We start from the raw sequence: 15,378 nt of genomic DNA, 5'->3' as shown, positions 1-15,378 counted from the left end.
CATCTCTTGTCTCACTGTGTGAGCTCCCGGGGCAGTGCTTCACATCTGGGCATCTGTCCCCACAGTTTGACAGAGCACAAACAGTGCAGGGTCAGAGAGATATTCAAATGTGAGTGCTTGATACATCCTTCCCTCAGGCCCCTGCGTTCTCTCGGGGCAGTGATGGCTACTTTAAATGGGTTGCAATGTAGAGGCCTTCTAAGAAAAATCTTGGCCAGCTGGAACCATGATTACACTTCTACTTGCTTAAAGCATGTCTAGACAGAAAACAAAACAAAAAACAAAAAAAACAAAAACCTGTCCAGATACTGAAAGGCCCTTGTCTGATGGGGAATTAGGGTGGTGGTGTCTTTATTTTGGTAGAACATGTAATAAAGACAGAAAGCTTCTTCCTGGCAGGTCCCTGTCCTCTGTGACCTGCTGGGGAGGGCTCTCCTAGTTGCTAAGTTGTCTCTAGGGAGGGCAGACCACAGTACCACTTGTCTGACTAATTCTGGGAGCATCCTCTGCCATTATCTCCTGATACACTATTAAGATCCAAGGACCTGCAGTCTGAGCACTCTGTTTAAAATGTTTATTAGAGAAACTAATAAAATGCCCCTCCCTTCCCAAAACAGAGGGCTGAACAATTCATGAGACAGAGAAACTAGAGTTTAGGATGAAGACTTCCTGTGTAAGCCTTGTGGCTAACAGCACTGCTAGCCATAGGTGTTTTGTTTTTAATAGATCACTTGGATTTTAAAACTAGCACACGGAAAGATAAGTTATAATTCATAATTTGAGAGGGCAGAGAAAGCTTCACAATCAAGTGCTCAGAACACTATGAAAATAGGGTGTGTGGTTTTATCTCGACATCAAACTCAGGGCCCTGTTTATACTAGGCCAGAGCCCGCCTCTGAGATGGTTATATGTTTGGTTTGGAGCTTTCTAAGGCTGGCATTAGTCTCGCAAAGTTGGCCACAAACTCCAGATCCTCCTGCCTCAGCCTCCTGAATGCTGGCATTGGCCAGTGTGTACCCGTGTACCGGAGGAAAAGCAGATTGCTAAAATCAAAACTCCACAGCAGACATTTACTGAGAGTGGTCACACTCTAATCCGGGTGGTGGGAAGGAGGCCCAGGACTCGGGGGCTCTTCTTATGAGATGCACCAAACCGACAGAAGCGGGAAGGAGGTGGGCTGTTCCTGAGGAGAGAACTTCAGAAAGGACCTCCAAAACCGCTGAGTTTTGTGGCCCTTTGTAACCGGCTGCCTTACGTTGCCGTAATTTCCAACACCACAGCAGCAGCCTTTGGTTCCATCGGAGCTTCGGCATTGCTAAGAACAGTAAGCACAACGGTGAACAGAGTGATCGCTCTGATCGCCTACAGGAGACACCACACCGACAGTCTGCCTGAGACAACAGGATTACCAGCGGCTCCTACAACCGCCCTGAACAGGAAACAGGTCTAGGTGCAGGCAAGCTGGATAAGGAAGCTCTAATTGGTTTTTAAACGGGGTGGGGGGATGGGAGGGTGGGGGGTGGGGGTGGGGGGCAGGGGGTGGGGGTGGGGGGTGGGGGGGTGGGGGAGGAATATATAAATTCGTGTCATTGAAAACCCTGAGGCCAGGCTTGACTTATTGTCTACGCTCTCTTCCTTTCATCCTTTTCTGTATACCAATATCCCCTGTTCTAGCTCCTCCAACAGGAAGGAGAATTTCTCTCCCAATTCCACTGGCTCTGCAGCTGGCTGATGGTATGGCTGCCCTCACTGTCTACCTCTAAGCTTATCTCTGTGGTCAAAATGTCATTCTGCGCCGATGCTGAGAACCAGGTCCACACTCATCTTGTGTCACAAGGAGAGAAAACGACCCCAGGAGCTTAAAACAGGACAGACCCGGATGCCCCTGGGAGGACTGGGGACATCCAGGGCAGTGCTGCCCACAGGAGGACTGCCATGCTGCTCCAAGGAGGAAGTGGGGCTGAAGACAAGGCCACTGGAGAAAACGAGGCAGGAAGTTCAAGGAGAAAGTTAGATGTAGTCACCAGCGCACATGATCTGGAGAGGCTGAAGACGAAGCGAATGTCTGTGGACTCTAGACAGGGTGTCTGACTCATCTGTTCTCTGAAAGGTCAGAAATATGGGAGGGAGACAGATGGCTAGTGGATGCGAGGGTGAGTGGGAGTTTCAGAAACAGAGGCCAGGGGCTGTTGTCTATAGAAGTCTTCGGGGAAGGAAAGAACAACTTTCTGGGCCCGATGCAGCCTGCCAGTCACTGGGTGAGACAGGCTACCCCACGCGGGGAGCACGGACACCAAGACTCTCCCTTTCCGTCCAGAGAGGCTTTTCAAAGAAGGCGGTGCTGGAGTTATGAAGAGATGAGAGACACGAAAGAGCCACACATTTCCTTACAGGGCGTGTCCCAGAGTCTCACACACGGGCTTCTGAAAATGTTCACAAGCACCTCTCAATTAGGCACCACTGGAGGTCACTGGAGTCCCAGGGTTGCTATGGTGTGGGAGAGAAGTGCGTGGAGTCAGCGTCAGAAACAAGGTGGGTGAAAAGAGACCCAAGAAAAGACCAGGAGAGTAGGTGGCCGCACAAGCAGATTCTAGGGAGAGGTGGGGGCTTGGGGGCGCCCCCACTTTCCAGGGTACACGTATTGCAAGGCCCATCTCCACCCTCCTAGTTTAGAATGCCTTCCCACATCACCCGAGCCTGTTGCAGCCAGCAGAAACAGGCAGGGTATCAAAATGCAGCACAAGCAGATGAGATCCTGTGGGGGAAAGCAGTCGCCTCTGAAATGCCATGGCTTTTCTTTCAGAGTTTGGAGATTAAAAAATAGGGGGGGGGGGAGGATACCCCAAACTATGGACAGTGGAGCTTCCAAAGAAATGGCAAAGTCTGTGTGCAACACTGCCCTCTGCTGGCCACAGCTAGACCTGCAGCTGAATGGTAGTGACAACTGGTGATTTGGGCTTGGAGTTAGTGCGGCTTTATGAAGGAACTGATCCTGCAGCTTTGGTTTATAAACTTTCTAGTTGACTGTTCTAATAAGACAGGCGTTCTCTGAAAACCCTTGAGGGATTGAAAAAGGCCTCATTGTTTTGCACTTTGATGTTCATGTAATCCTCACAAGTCACTTGGAGATGAGCTATAGCCATGGAATACTTTCCTAGAACTAATTAACTTTCAAATAATGTCTGAGAATTCCATGAAGGTAACAGCAGTGATCGACATGAATTGAATATGTATCCATTGGTGCCCTCTGTAATACATTAGTTTTTATATGTTTGTATAGGTGACATATGAAGGGGGGAGGAAAGGAGGGAGGGGGAGAGAGGGAGAAGGGGAGAGGGAGGAAGGATGGACGGGGAAGGGGGAGGGGGTGTGTGTGCGAGAGTCATTTCTCAGGCACAACCCACCTTCCTAATACTTCTAAAGGCAGGTTCTCTTACCTACTGGCCTGGAGTTTGACCAGTTAAGCTTTGAGGGATAGTCAGTCAGCCCCAGGGGCCCCCTGTTTCCATGTCCTCTGCACTTAGGTTATGGGTACCAAGTCCACCCCATGGAGGGGAGAACAGAAATTCTGATGGCGCCCTGCCCATCTCCACCATCCCTCTAGTATGAGACTGCTCTCCGGATCAGCTACCCTAGAGGCCCTTCAGCACTGAGTCATCTGTGAGATTCTTCTGTTGCCGATGAGGACCTTCTGTATCGTCCATCTTATGAAAACCTCACACCCTCTGTGAAGCAGATAATCACCCATACTTCACAGGTAAGGGGAATAAGGCTGAGCATTCAGACTGCTCTGCCCGTATTCTCAAAGCTGGGTCAGGGGTTTTACTCTGGCCACGTAATGGAGGCTGTTAATAATCTTAGGTGATGCTTGACCAAAGTGGGCAGGGCTGTGAGGAGAACCAGGTCCTACAGCACCATGGCCCAAGCCAGCACTGGTCATTGTACCTGATAACCTTTGGTCCAGTCTCTGTCAGAGATTCTGAAATCGAGGGAATGGGCAGGGTTGAAAAAGAAGGGAGTAATGAAGAGTAATGCCAAGAAGGGGCTGCTGGAGAAAAGTCAGGGGTCTTAAAGGTTTTCCTCATCTTCTTTTAATGTTGCTACATCCCCCGAAGTGGAACTGAATCCTTGATTGCTGTGATCAAATGTCACAGAGCACACAGAACCCTGACTCATGTCTCACAATGTGCACACACGAGGGTTTCTTTCATTCTGTCTTGTAGTTGGTTGTGACAAGCTTGTCCTTCCAGAGTTGTGGGAAGCCCTATTCATCTGGGTCTTTATCAATGAGAAGGGACTGTCACCACTAATATCACCAAATTCTCATTTTGGGTCACCTTAAAATAGTTCAAGTTTTCTTTTTTATTGTAAAATAGTCCTATGAAAAGAAAAGCGATAGATGGGAGACACCTCGCACATGATTTAACACAGTAGCCTTTACGTTATTGATTTCCAAACGAACCCCATGACGTTTGGAGATTATCCCTTGGTTTGCTGAAAGGAACATTTCTATATTAATTGAATTTCATGGAATTTCTTTGAGCAAAGCAAACAAGAAGGATTTACAAATTAGGCAGCTCTTGTAAACAAAGAATGTTTTGTGGTATGTGTGTATGTGTAGGACTTTAAATATTTTTAACCAATACATAAAATACTAAAGGTATTTCCATATTTCCAATGATATTTCCATAAATGTACACATTTGTCTTAGTCTGGGTTCTTTAGAGTCATAGAACTTATGGGTAGTCTTTATATAGTAAGGGAATTTGTTGGTGACTTAAAGTCTGTAGCCCCCAACAATGGTCAGCAGCAGCTGTGAGTGGAAGTCCAAGGATCTAGCAGTTGCTCAATCCCAAAAGGCAGACAGGTGAAGAAGAGACTCTTTCTTCTTCCAATGTCCTTATGTAGGTCTCCAGAAGAAGGTGTGTCCCAGGTTAAAGGTGTGTACTATCGCACCTGGATCTGGGACTTGCATATAATGTTTTATATTAAGCATACCTGTCCTCAATTTCCTCCTTTCCCAGCTGTTTTGAGTACACAGCCCTTGCTGTTACCCTCAGCCACTGCACTGTTTCTTGCTTCTATCTAACTTGATTCCCCCATCCTTCCACCCCCTCCCCACCTCCAACCCCAGTGTGTTCCGAGAACTACAGCCAGCCACGTGACCAGGTGGCATTTATAAGAAAAACAAAGGTGAGAAATAGAAAACAACTTAATTGATTACAGCCTCATCAATCAACCTGTCCATGGGCTGGCTACGAGGTCTCCTGTGTTTAGCAAGGCTCAGCGTCTGTTTTGAGTCTGTTCGGTTTGGTCTGTTTGACTTAGTGCATGAATTTGACCCTCTGAAAAGTTCCTGAACAGCTTTCCAGTGATTTCACCATTCATTGCTGTGCTTTGGTGGTAGTATATTTAGATGTGGTCTATCTCTGTGACTGCTTCCTGTGCATCTGGCAAGAATGCTTGTTGTGCTAGGACTGAGGAAGTGTTCTAGGTAAACCCTCAAGTCAACATGGCTGACAGAGTTCAGGCCTTCCAAATCTTTGCTAATTTTCTGCCTGTTCTTCTTTTCTTTCAAATTACTTATTTTCATTTTATGTATGAGTATTTTGTTTTTATGTATGTGTGTGCACTGTGCGTGTGCCTGGTGCCAGCTGAGACCAAGAGAGGGCATTGGATCCCCTAGAACTGGAGTTACTGGAGTCACAGAGGGCTGAGAGCCACCAGGTAGATCCTGAGAACTGAACCCGCGAAGTAGAAATGTCTGGTTTCTTTGGACACTCAGATGTGTCATGTGGTGTTTTTCTGGAAACTGCCTTATGAGAGGATGTTTTGCTGAGAACAGACATGTGGTGTTTTTCTGGAAGCTGCCTAGGAAAGGCAATGTTCTGTTGGAGCGGACACTTGAGAGGACACATGATGTTGGAAAGGATATAAATACCCCTCAGTGCTCTGGGATTGGCTCACCTTGGCACTCTTTGCTGATGTTGGTCTTTGTTGACAACACTGTGGTGTTTGCCTTCCTCAGACTTCACAGGGAGAAACGCACGAAAGAAACTTCTTGTGATATCCCCTCAGCTTCTTGCCTCTGTGTACTCGGGCCGATTGGCAGAGCCACCCGGTTTCTTCTGGATGGAACGGCCATTGCCATCTTCGAATGGTGTTTGTGAGTGGAACAGAGCTGTCTTTCCAGTCCTCTGTTTTCCCTTTTAACAACTGAGGGTGTTGCAGTCTGCTCTGTGGTAAGAGATTTGTCCACTTCCTCTTTAGGTCCCTTTGCCTCCATTTTCACGCATTTTTCATGAATGTGTTTTTAATATGCTGTGTCTTCTTGTTGAAATGAACCCCGAATTACGAAATGCCCCTCACTATCTCTGAAATATTCCCCTCTCTGAACCCCACTTTGGTAGCATGGCCCTTTCAGCTCAGGGTATATGCCTTATCTTTTGTCCTTACGTTAAAAGTAGATTTCCTGAGTTCTGTTTTCCGTTCCAACTTTTATTCCTCTACTTTCTACTTTTTTTTTTGGATTATGTGACTATTCAGCATGACGCTTGATTAACCCATCTTTGGATAGTTAGTGTTTCATTTCAGTTTATCTGTTAACGCTCAGTGCTGCCCTCGGGGTTGCAATGTGCATCCCTAAACCATCACACTCTATCAATAGGTGCAATTCCACCACTTCAAGTGAAATACAAGCCCCTTCGAATTCTATCCGTCCATTTGCCTTCCTTCATATCCACTATATAGTTTATGGGTTTTTTTTATTTTCAATAGCCACGGATGCTTTAAAATCTGATGAGGGATTGTTTCCACTAACATAGATATGTGTTTCCTTCTGCCGTTACATCTCAAACCTCCCTCTAATGTCATTTCTCTTCCACCCAAAGATTAGCAGCAGCAATTCTTTTCGAGGAGGTGTGTTGACAAGAAATTCTTTTGTTTTTCTTTCATGGCATAGGCTACCATCGTGACCATGATTAGACCCTACTAATCATGAACAGAAATGAACAGTTTAATAAGTTCCCTAATTGGCAAACTAATTTTAGAGAATACTTTAAAAAAGAATTTTGAAAGGAAATGCCATGTATTGATATGCCTTTCCCTAGAAGACAGGGCTTAGATGAAAATTCTAGTGCCCACCATGGGATATGTCCTTATGAGTTATTGGTTAAGAAGGTGTCAGAGATCATGAATGGTTTCACCCAAAACTGAACTCTGTATACTATAATACTGACCTTCTCATCAAAATGTATATACCAGAGCAATGGTGGCAGGACTGTTATTGGGGTAACCAACAGACTTTTTAAAAGTTTGTATTTTAGGCCTTCTCTTGGTGCCACTTCAAGGATATTGGCAAGAATTTGACATTGGGCTAGGACAAGGCTCAAGATGATACAGCTGAGGAATGTGTTCTTCGTATCTTAATCATCTTGTTAAGTCCCTGAGTTCAGCAATCCTGGGACCTTTGTTTATGCCTTCTCTGCTCTTCCACTACTTTGTCTTTGACCTAGAACTGACCCTACTCTTCACATGTTAGAGTGATATAAAAGCAGACTGGAAAGAAATAAGCCTGCTTCAGTATTCGCTGCGGTCATACTATATAATGTTTTTTTCTTTCTTTCTCTCTCTCTTTAATCCTCAGTCCCTCCCTTGAGACCCTGTTGACTGACTGAACTGGCTTTGTCATTCTACAGGAGGAAATTTATCCCTGCACTGTAAATGTGTCCAAACGCCCATAGCTGAGAGGGTCATAACCGCTAAGCAGATAAACCTACTACTATTATGAAATGGATATGTTGTCAAAGTAGTTGCCTCTCCACCCACCCACCCACACAGATACACACACACACGGTTATTCCTGTAAATTAGGGCTGTTGCCAGAGAAGCTTTGCCAGACAGTGATGGTGTGTACCTTTAATCCCAGCACTCAGGATGCAGAGGCAAGTGGATCTCGATAAGTCTGAGGCCAGCCTGGTCTATAGAGTGAGTTCCAGGACAGCAATGGATATACAGAGAAAGTCTGTATTGAAAAACAAAAAGATCATCTTTAACCTTTATTATATTTGTATGAGTTTTTGCATGCTTGTGTGTATGGCTACCACATATGTGTGCCTGGTACCTTCCAGTTTTCCCGCAGGCAGGCTAGCAAACACAAGGGAGGAGAGAAAGAATTCAACATGCTTTGGAGAGAGAAAGAGTCACTAGCCATGTGAGATCTTGGCTGAAGTGGCCATTAGCCACTTCCCAGACTGGGCCTGGGGGTATCCTGAGGGCAGATTTAAGGTGCTTAGCTGGAAAAGAAGGTGCAATAGCTGAGGATGGTTTAGAAGAGCCCAGCCATTGAGCTAAAGCATATGAAAATAAGCTAGTGTGTGTGTGTGTGTGTGTGTGTGTGTGTGTGTGTGTGAATGTGTGTGAGTGTGTGTATATGTGTGTGAGTGTGTGTGAGAGTGTGTGTGTATGTGTGTGAGTGTGTATGTGAGTGTGTGTGTGTGAGAGTATGTGTGTGAATGTGTGTGAGAGTGTGTGTGTGAGTGTGTGTGTGTGAGAGTATGTGTGTGAATGTGTGTGAGTGTGTGTATGTGTGTGAGTGTGTGTGAGTGTGTGTGTGAGAGTGTGTGTGAGAGTGTGTGTGTATGTGTGTGAGAGTGTGTGTATGTGTGTGAGTGTGTGAGTGTGTGTGAGAGTATGTGTGTGAATGTGTGTGAGAGTGTGTGTATGTGTGTGAGTGTGTGTGTGTGAGAGTATGTGTGTGAATGTGTGTGTGAGTGTGTGTGTGTGTGTGTGTGTGTGTGTGTGTGTTTCATCCTCAATCCCAGGGAACCTGGGTGGGTCTGGGCTGAGATCGTGGTCTGCCCGGAACTTAAGGGGTAGCAAAAACTATAAGCTACAAGTGTGTCCTGAGAAAACTGAGCTGTATAGAATAAAGATACAGTGTATATATGTATGAAAATTGTCAATGAATAAAATATGTTCCTGAAAAGTGGGAGGGGAGACCACCCCAGAGACTGATTTCTGTAGGTTTTATAGACATTGTGTCTTCTTCCAGAAATTTTAGTTATTCTTCCCCTTGTCCAGTAATTTTAATTATAATCAATGTATAGATTTACTCTATTTTGGTTAAAGTTTGTTTCTTCCGTGTTTACCCCCCAACCCAGCAACTTCTTGAAATGGAAGTTTGGGCTTTCTATTTGAGAGTTCCCCCCTATTTTTCTTTTCTCAGGTAAACATTTAAAAACTTTTTTAAAAAAGATTTATTTATTTATTTCATGTATGTGAGTATACTGTCACTGTCTTCTGACACACCAGAAGAGGGCATCAGATCTCATTACAGATGTTTTTTTTTTTCTTTTCTTTTTTTCGGAGCTGGGGACCGAACCCAGGGCCTTGCGCTTGCTAGGCAAGCGCTTTACCACTGAGCTAAATCCCCAACCCCTACAGATGGTTTTGAGCCACCATGTGGTTGCTGGGATTTGAACTCAGGACCTCTGGAAGAGCAATTGGTGCTCTTAACCACTGAGCCATCTCTCCAGCCCCTAAAGTGTTCTTCTTGATATCTAAAGACTTACTTATATAAAGATTTGATTTTATTCATGTGTATGGGTGTTTTGTCTGCATCGTGTCCATGAATCATATGCATGCTTGGTGCCCATGGAGACCAAGAGAGCATTGAATTTCCTGGAAATGGAGTTGCAATGGCTGTGATCCACGCCTATAGGTGCTATAATCTAACCTAGATCTCCCGAATGAGCAGCCAGTGATCTTAAGCACAGAGCCATCGCCCTAGCCCTCCAATTTCTAAATATGTAGACCTTCTACAGATATGTGGTTTTGATTGCTGAATTCTGATTTATTCCTTTATTCATTGTTTATTATTTATTAAGAAATGCAATAAGAACTGTTTCTGTTAAACAGTTCTTATATTGTTTCTGTTAAACAGTGTATATATTGAGGCTTGGTTTATGACGAGTACGATTGGCATCCTAGTGTTTAGTCAGTAGGAAGCCATGTGTTAAGTTAGGTGTGGTCAGCACTTGGTGTTGCCCCTGGTTTTCCATTTGTCCTGTAAATCACTGAGCAAGTGTCAGAGTTTTGCGTTTCCTCTCTCCTCTTTGTTTTTGTTTCACTCTTCCCTTCCCAGTACTGGAGATTGCACACAGGGCCTCACCCATGCCAGAAACGCTCTACCGCAGAGTCATGGCCTCAGATCCTCACTGGTCTCTTTTTAAAGTTCTGACTTCGGGTAAACAGCCCTCAGAATCCAAGGGTTGTTATACATCTGTGCGTTCACCCAACCACAGATCAGAAATGTCTGAAAAACTACATCTGCACAGAACAGGCAAGGTTGTTTTCCTGGCTGTGTCGAGTTGGCAATTACAATGAACCTAGAGGTAATCTAGAGCACACAGGCTTAAGTATAGCTCGTATTCTACAGGGGGCTTTGAACAGCCACACTTCGGTGTCACAGGGAGACACTAGAAACAGTGCCCACAGACACCGGTGGACAACTGTGTACGCTGGCAGGATTGTCCTCTTTGTGGCCAGTTGACCGCCCCGTAGTGAAATGTTTCCTTTGTCTTTAGTGAAAACCATCATCTTAAAGCCCTTCCACCTGACGGTGATGGATACAGCCCCAGTGGTTTTCCTACAATTACTGCTTTTTCAGCACACCTTCCTTAACTTTTCCGCAGTGTCTGTCTTTCCAGAGTTTGGTCATTTACAGTTAATAAGATTATTGACATAATCAGGTTAAAACACAATAGCGTGCTATTTGCTTTCTAATGGCTCCAATCGGTCTTCGTTCTCTCTTTGATTTTTAAGGTCCGATTTTGGATTCATTGACCGAAAAACATGTTCTACTCTTTCTTGTTGGGAGCGATGCCCTTGAAACCCTCCATTATTAATGATATTATTATGGTTAGAATTAAGTATGACTGGGTTCATGGAAAATCCCCAGCCAGCTGCAGAAGACTAATACAAATCTGGTGGTCAAGATAAATAATAATATGATAAAGTTCTCTTGCTGAGAAGTACATCTGACGTCAAGATACCCAATGTGATGACCTGTCACCTTTCTGAGAAACCAACATCCTGCTATTAGATATGGCAAACCTGTGACCTTTCTGACATCCTGTCAACATCAGCTGATTCCCTGACCACACGAATACCGTGTCCTTGGCCTGCATAAATGTTTCACACTTCCCTCCTCCCTCTGTTACCCCTGTTATGGTATAAATTCAGCCTTGGGGAAAAATAAAATTGTCGCCTTGATCAGACTCTTGGCGTCCTTCTTCACATCCCTTGTCCTCCATTCTCTTACAGGTACCCTCTGCACCCCTCGTTGACACTTTCTCCCCTCTTAGCTTATTGGTCATAACTTTTTCCCTTTTAAACTTATTTTTGTAGTGGTTGCCATAATAAGAAAGTTTAACTTGTCAGAAACGTTATCTTCAGAAAATATATTCCCCCCCCACAGCCTGTGTATTACTACTTCTTCCTCCCTTCATGCTACCCTTGTCACATGTGACACATACACATAAACCTTGCGTGAATTATTGCCACACATGATACATGCATGTAACACACGTTGTTGCCAAGAAGTTTAGATGGTCCAAAGACCTTTTTTTTTTTAAGCTTAACTTACAGATTCTGTATTTCACACATTTACTGCCCAACTTTACCACTATGGACAGACCCAGATCCTGTCTGCTACAGTTTGCGTCTGTTTTTAAAGGTTGTTTCCTTTCATTTCTTCCCTTGAAAAACTGCCTAGAGACAACTCCGCCTGGCTTATTTGCCAGGTGCTGGGTGCAGATTCCAGATTAATAGTGTTTTGCTTTGAGTAACTTCCTTTAATGATTGTGACTTATTGTAAATTAATGTCTAGTATGGCGAGTTCTCCTTAATTGTTTTCTCTATCTTTCCTGCAGTAAGTTAAAAGTCTTGTTCAATTAAAAGGACCTTCTGTTGATAATTTTTAAAATTCCATGTACAGGCTCCCTCGGGGGTGATTTAATCTTTTTCTGATCCCATACCTACCTGTACATGAAGTAAGCTTGTATTTTCACCTTTGCTTCAACTGTCCCTTTGCATTTCTAAGTAGCATTCAGACAATTTCCTCTCAAACACGTCTTAAACATTTCTTACTATATTCGGAGGTTCTTCATATTTTTGTGAAGCTGCTTTTGTGTAGGAAATTTGTTCCTCTCCATTAGTTTTGTCCCAACCACTGCACCGTACTTACATTCCCCACTCATTTGCTGATGTCTTTTCAACTGTACCTTGTGGTGGTTGTGTGTTCTTGCATTCGAATGCCTTTTTCCTACTGTTCTGATAACGCCTTTCTTCCCCTCTGGTTTCGAATGTTTTAACGATCCCTATTGGAAACCCCTTCACACTGTTACACTAGGTATAGTTTATGGACAGTACACGCTACTGATTCGTCCTCTTTGACTGTATTTCCATGTGGTGAGAAGGATTTCATCTTGGGCGCATCTGCAGTAGGAACCACTTCCTGCAGAGTCCCACGGGCCTGTCTTCGTGACTTGGTTTTCACTCTTTCTGCTGGCTCCATTCTTAGATAATTTTAATGTTTATTTTTTGACTATAACTTTCTTCAGTTACGGTTAGAGGGAACTTTGTCGAACTCCCACACATGGCACAATTTTGGGAGTTTGATTTCTGGAGGTCTCCTCTTCTGCCACCCACGGCATCAGGCAGACAGTCAACTTCCTGCCACCGCCTTCCACCAGTGGACAGAGTTCTTCTGGTCCTTATTTGCTGGTCTTTGCATGGAGGGGACAGCCCCATCTGCCGTCTTTCTATGGAGGGGACAGCCCCACCTGCCTTGTAGCTTTATTCACCAAGATCAGTTCTGGTTCCTCTACCTTGCAGCCCAAGGCACAGCCTTGGGATCTTAAGGCTCTGCACCTATGCCCGCCACATCCCTGTGAACCAGTCGTTTGAAGCATCTGCTCCGTGTTATAGGTTTGCTTTTCTATTGTCTTCTTTGGTGTTTGGGAACTTTCCTTGCTTGCCGAGTTTGAGATGATGACGATAGCAATGGCGGGGCAAAGACACTTTGACTTTACAATAACAATCCGACCCCTATCCCTCTTGTGTCATGGTGTTCTCGACATAACAGGAAGCAGGCAATTTGCAGAGGTAGTCTTCGGTTCCAACCCATAACAACTGCCTGAGAGAAGACTGGTTGCTTTTGAAGCAGTTGCCATGGTTGTTTTTGTTACTAACACCATTATGTAACTTCACTGATTTTTTTTTTTAGAAGCTTAGATAGTATTTTCCTGGAAGAAAGGGGTCTGCAAATTCAAATGACAAAGCAGGCTAGATTTCCTATCTATCGTATTGTAGTTGTGGTTAAATAATGATAGTTGATGAACGGCACCACCAGTTAGTTAGAGGACCTGCTTTGAAAGGTTGTATTAAAGTAAGGAGGCTGAATTGCAGGAGGCAGAATCTACCTTATTGACTTGCGTGCCACCTCAGGCTTGTGTGTGTGTGTGTGTGTGTGTGTGTGTGTGTGTGTGTGTGTGTGTGTATGTTGGGTTGGGAAGGCACAGTGCATCAAGAGTAATTGTTACTAAGCCCAACTGGAGGACACTGGGAGGTGCTCAGAGGCCAAGGTTCTGAATGTTTCTCATTAATTATCTTCAAAACAAACGCTCAGCCTAAAATCCCCAATTAGAGAGCTGTGCATGGCTGAGGCAGCCACGGTGGTAAAGTTTGCACTGTACTGGTTTTCATTTCAGAAGCTGGGGTGGTACACAATGGAAAAATGTGGTCTCTGAGTCAGACAGATTGGGTTCAAACTCTTTCTCTCCCGTTTACCAGCTTTAGGACAGTGAACAGATTACACGGCTGTTCTGTGGCTCGGTTTCCTCTTCTAAAATAGAGAGATAACAATAACCTTGCATACACGTCTCAATGCTACTGCACAGATTAAGCCAACAGATACACGGTGAGCTTTCCCAAAGAGGTGGATTGACAATCACCCAAGCCCTTACATGGCACTTCTAGATCCTTCCATGTGGAAATCTCACCTTACTGAAATACAAGCCACCTGTGGGTGGGTGAATGTGTCAGCAAAGTCTACTTTGAGGATCCTAAAGACAGTCTCTCTTGCCTGATCAGAGGACACAGGATCTGAAAGCTGATGCCTCTTTCCATCCTCTGGTATGCTCCCTTCTACCTTTTTGATTTCTTTCTAGTTCCTTTTAGTTCCTCCGGCTCCAATTTCCTCTCCATCTCCCCTGCTGGGTCTTCACACAAAGCCAGCACACATCCTTGAGTGTCACAGGGCCTGTGGCTTCCCCTGAGGGCTTGGGACTCTGGAAGCAAGCCTATCTCTAGCCCTCGAGTTAGCTTTCTATGCTGTGCCCTTGCCCATCTAAAAAGGAACTTCAGTTGGAGCCCAGGAGCTCAACCCTGAAAACTCAGCCAGGGATGAGCCTGCTGCCTCCCCAGCTGGAAAGAGCTCACTTGGCTAGGGAGTTATGGGTGACTGCCTGGGGTCTCTGGAAAACTCTTTTCTCAAGCAAGGATTTGCCGTGCTAAGGCTGGCTTCATCTCTCTTTAACTAGTTGCAAGGAGTCTAGCCCATTTTGGTTTTAATTAAAAGAACACAGAGCTTGAATAAATGGTGGGAGAAAGACATTCAAGCAACGAGATTAAAGCTGTGCTTTGTTCTCATTGGGAAGCTTAATGTTTAGAGGATATTGAGTTCTGGAGCCCTCATCGTCATGTCTGAAGGGGAGGATAACAAAAGCAGCCCGTGGGGGCATGCTGGCTAGTGTGCCATTCTGAATGAGTTTGTAGCAGCCCACTTTGGTACTCTCAATTGTTACTTAATAATCTCTATGGACTGCTGCTCACACAGATCGACACTTTGACATATACATTTATACCCATAGAACTCTATGCCTCTACTAGTATCAAAACGTAGAGAAGCTGAAGCCAATGAGAAAGTAGTGAGGCCACTGTTTGTTTACTTGTGTTGCTATAACAACAGGCCAGTAATCAAACACCTTAGTGCAACGGAAACATACTGCCCTGCAGTTCTGAGACTCAGGGTGGCTGTGGCGCACTCCCTCTGTAGGTGGGGTGCTGGTAGGGTGGGGTGTGCTGGGGTGGGGGTGGGGCGCATGTATCTGGCCTCTCTCCTAGCTCTGCTAGTTCTTGGCTTGTATACTGTAAACTCAGTCTGCATGTGGCACACTCCTAGTATGTGTGCCTGTATCCACGTTTCTCTTTTATAAGGACACCAGTCACATTATATTAGTAGCTCACTCTTCTCCAGAATGACATCATCTAACTGATTACATCTGCTCTTCACTCCTACTTTTAAGAATCCCGATG

The 15,378-nt window shown here is 44.8% G+C and overlaps 1 long non-coding RNA gene across 1 annotated transcript; it reads left to right on the top strand.

Annotated features, from left to right (window-relative positions):
- The first annotated feature begins 5,965 nt into the window (after positions 1 to 5,965).
- On the top strand, positions 5,966 to 11,279 carry LOC108349921 (uncharacterized). Its single transcript, XR_015670267.1, has 2 exons — positions 5,966 to 6,242; positions 10,825 to 11,279. It is a non-coding gene; the product is annotated as an uncharacterized LOC108349921 (long non-coding RNA).
- The last annotated feature ends 4,099 nt before the right edge of the window (positions 11,280 to 15,378 follow it).

This window comes from Rattus norvegicus, chromosome 2 (assembly GCF_021556685.1).
Source record: "Rattus norvegicus strain SHRSP/BbbUtx chromosome 2, alternate assembly SHRSP_T2T, whole genome shotgun sequence".
Classification (NCBI taxonomy): Eukaryota; Metazoa; Chordata; class Mammalia; order Rodentia; family Muridae; genus Rattus; species Rattus norvegicus.
This window is presented reverse-complemented; position numbering and strand designations above follow the sequence as displayed.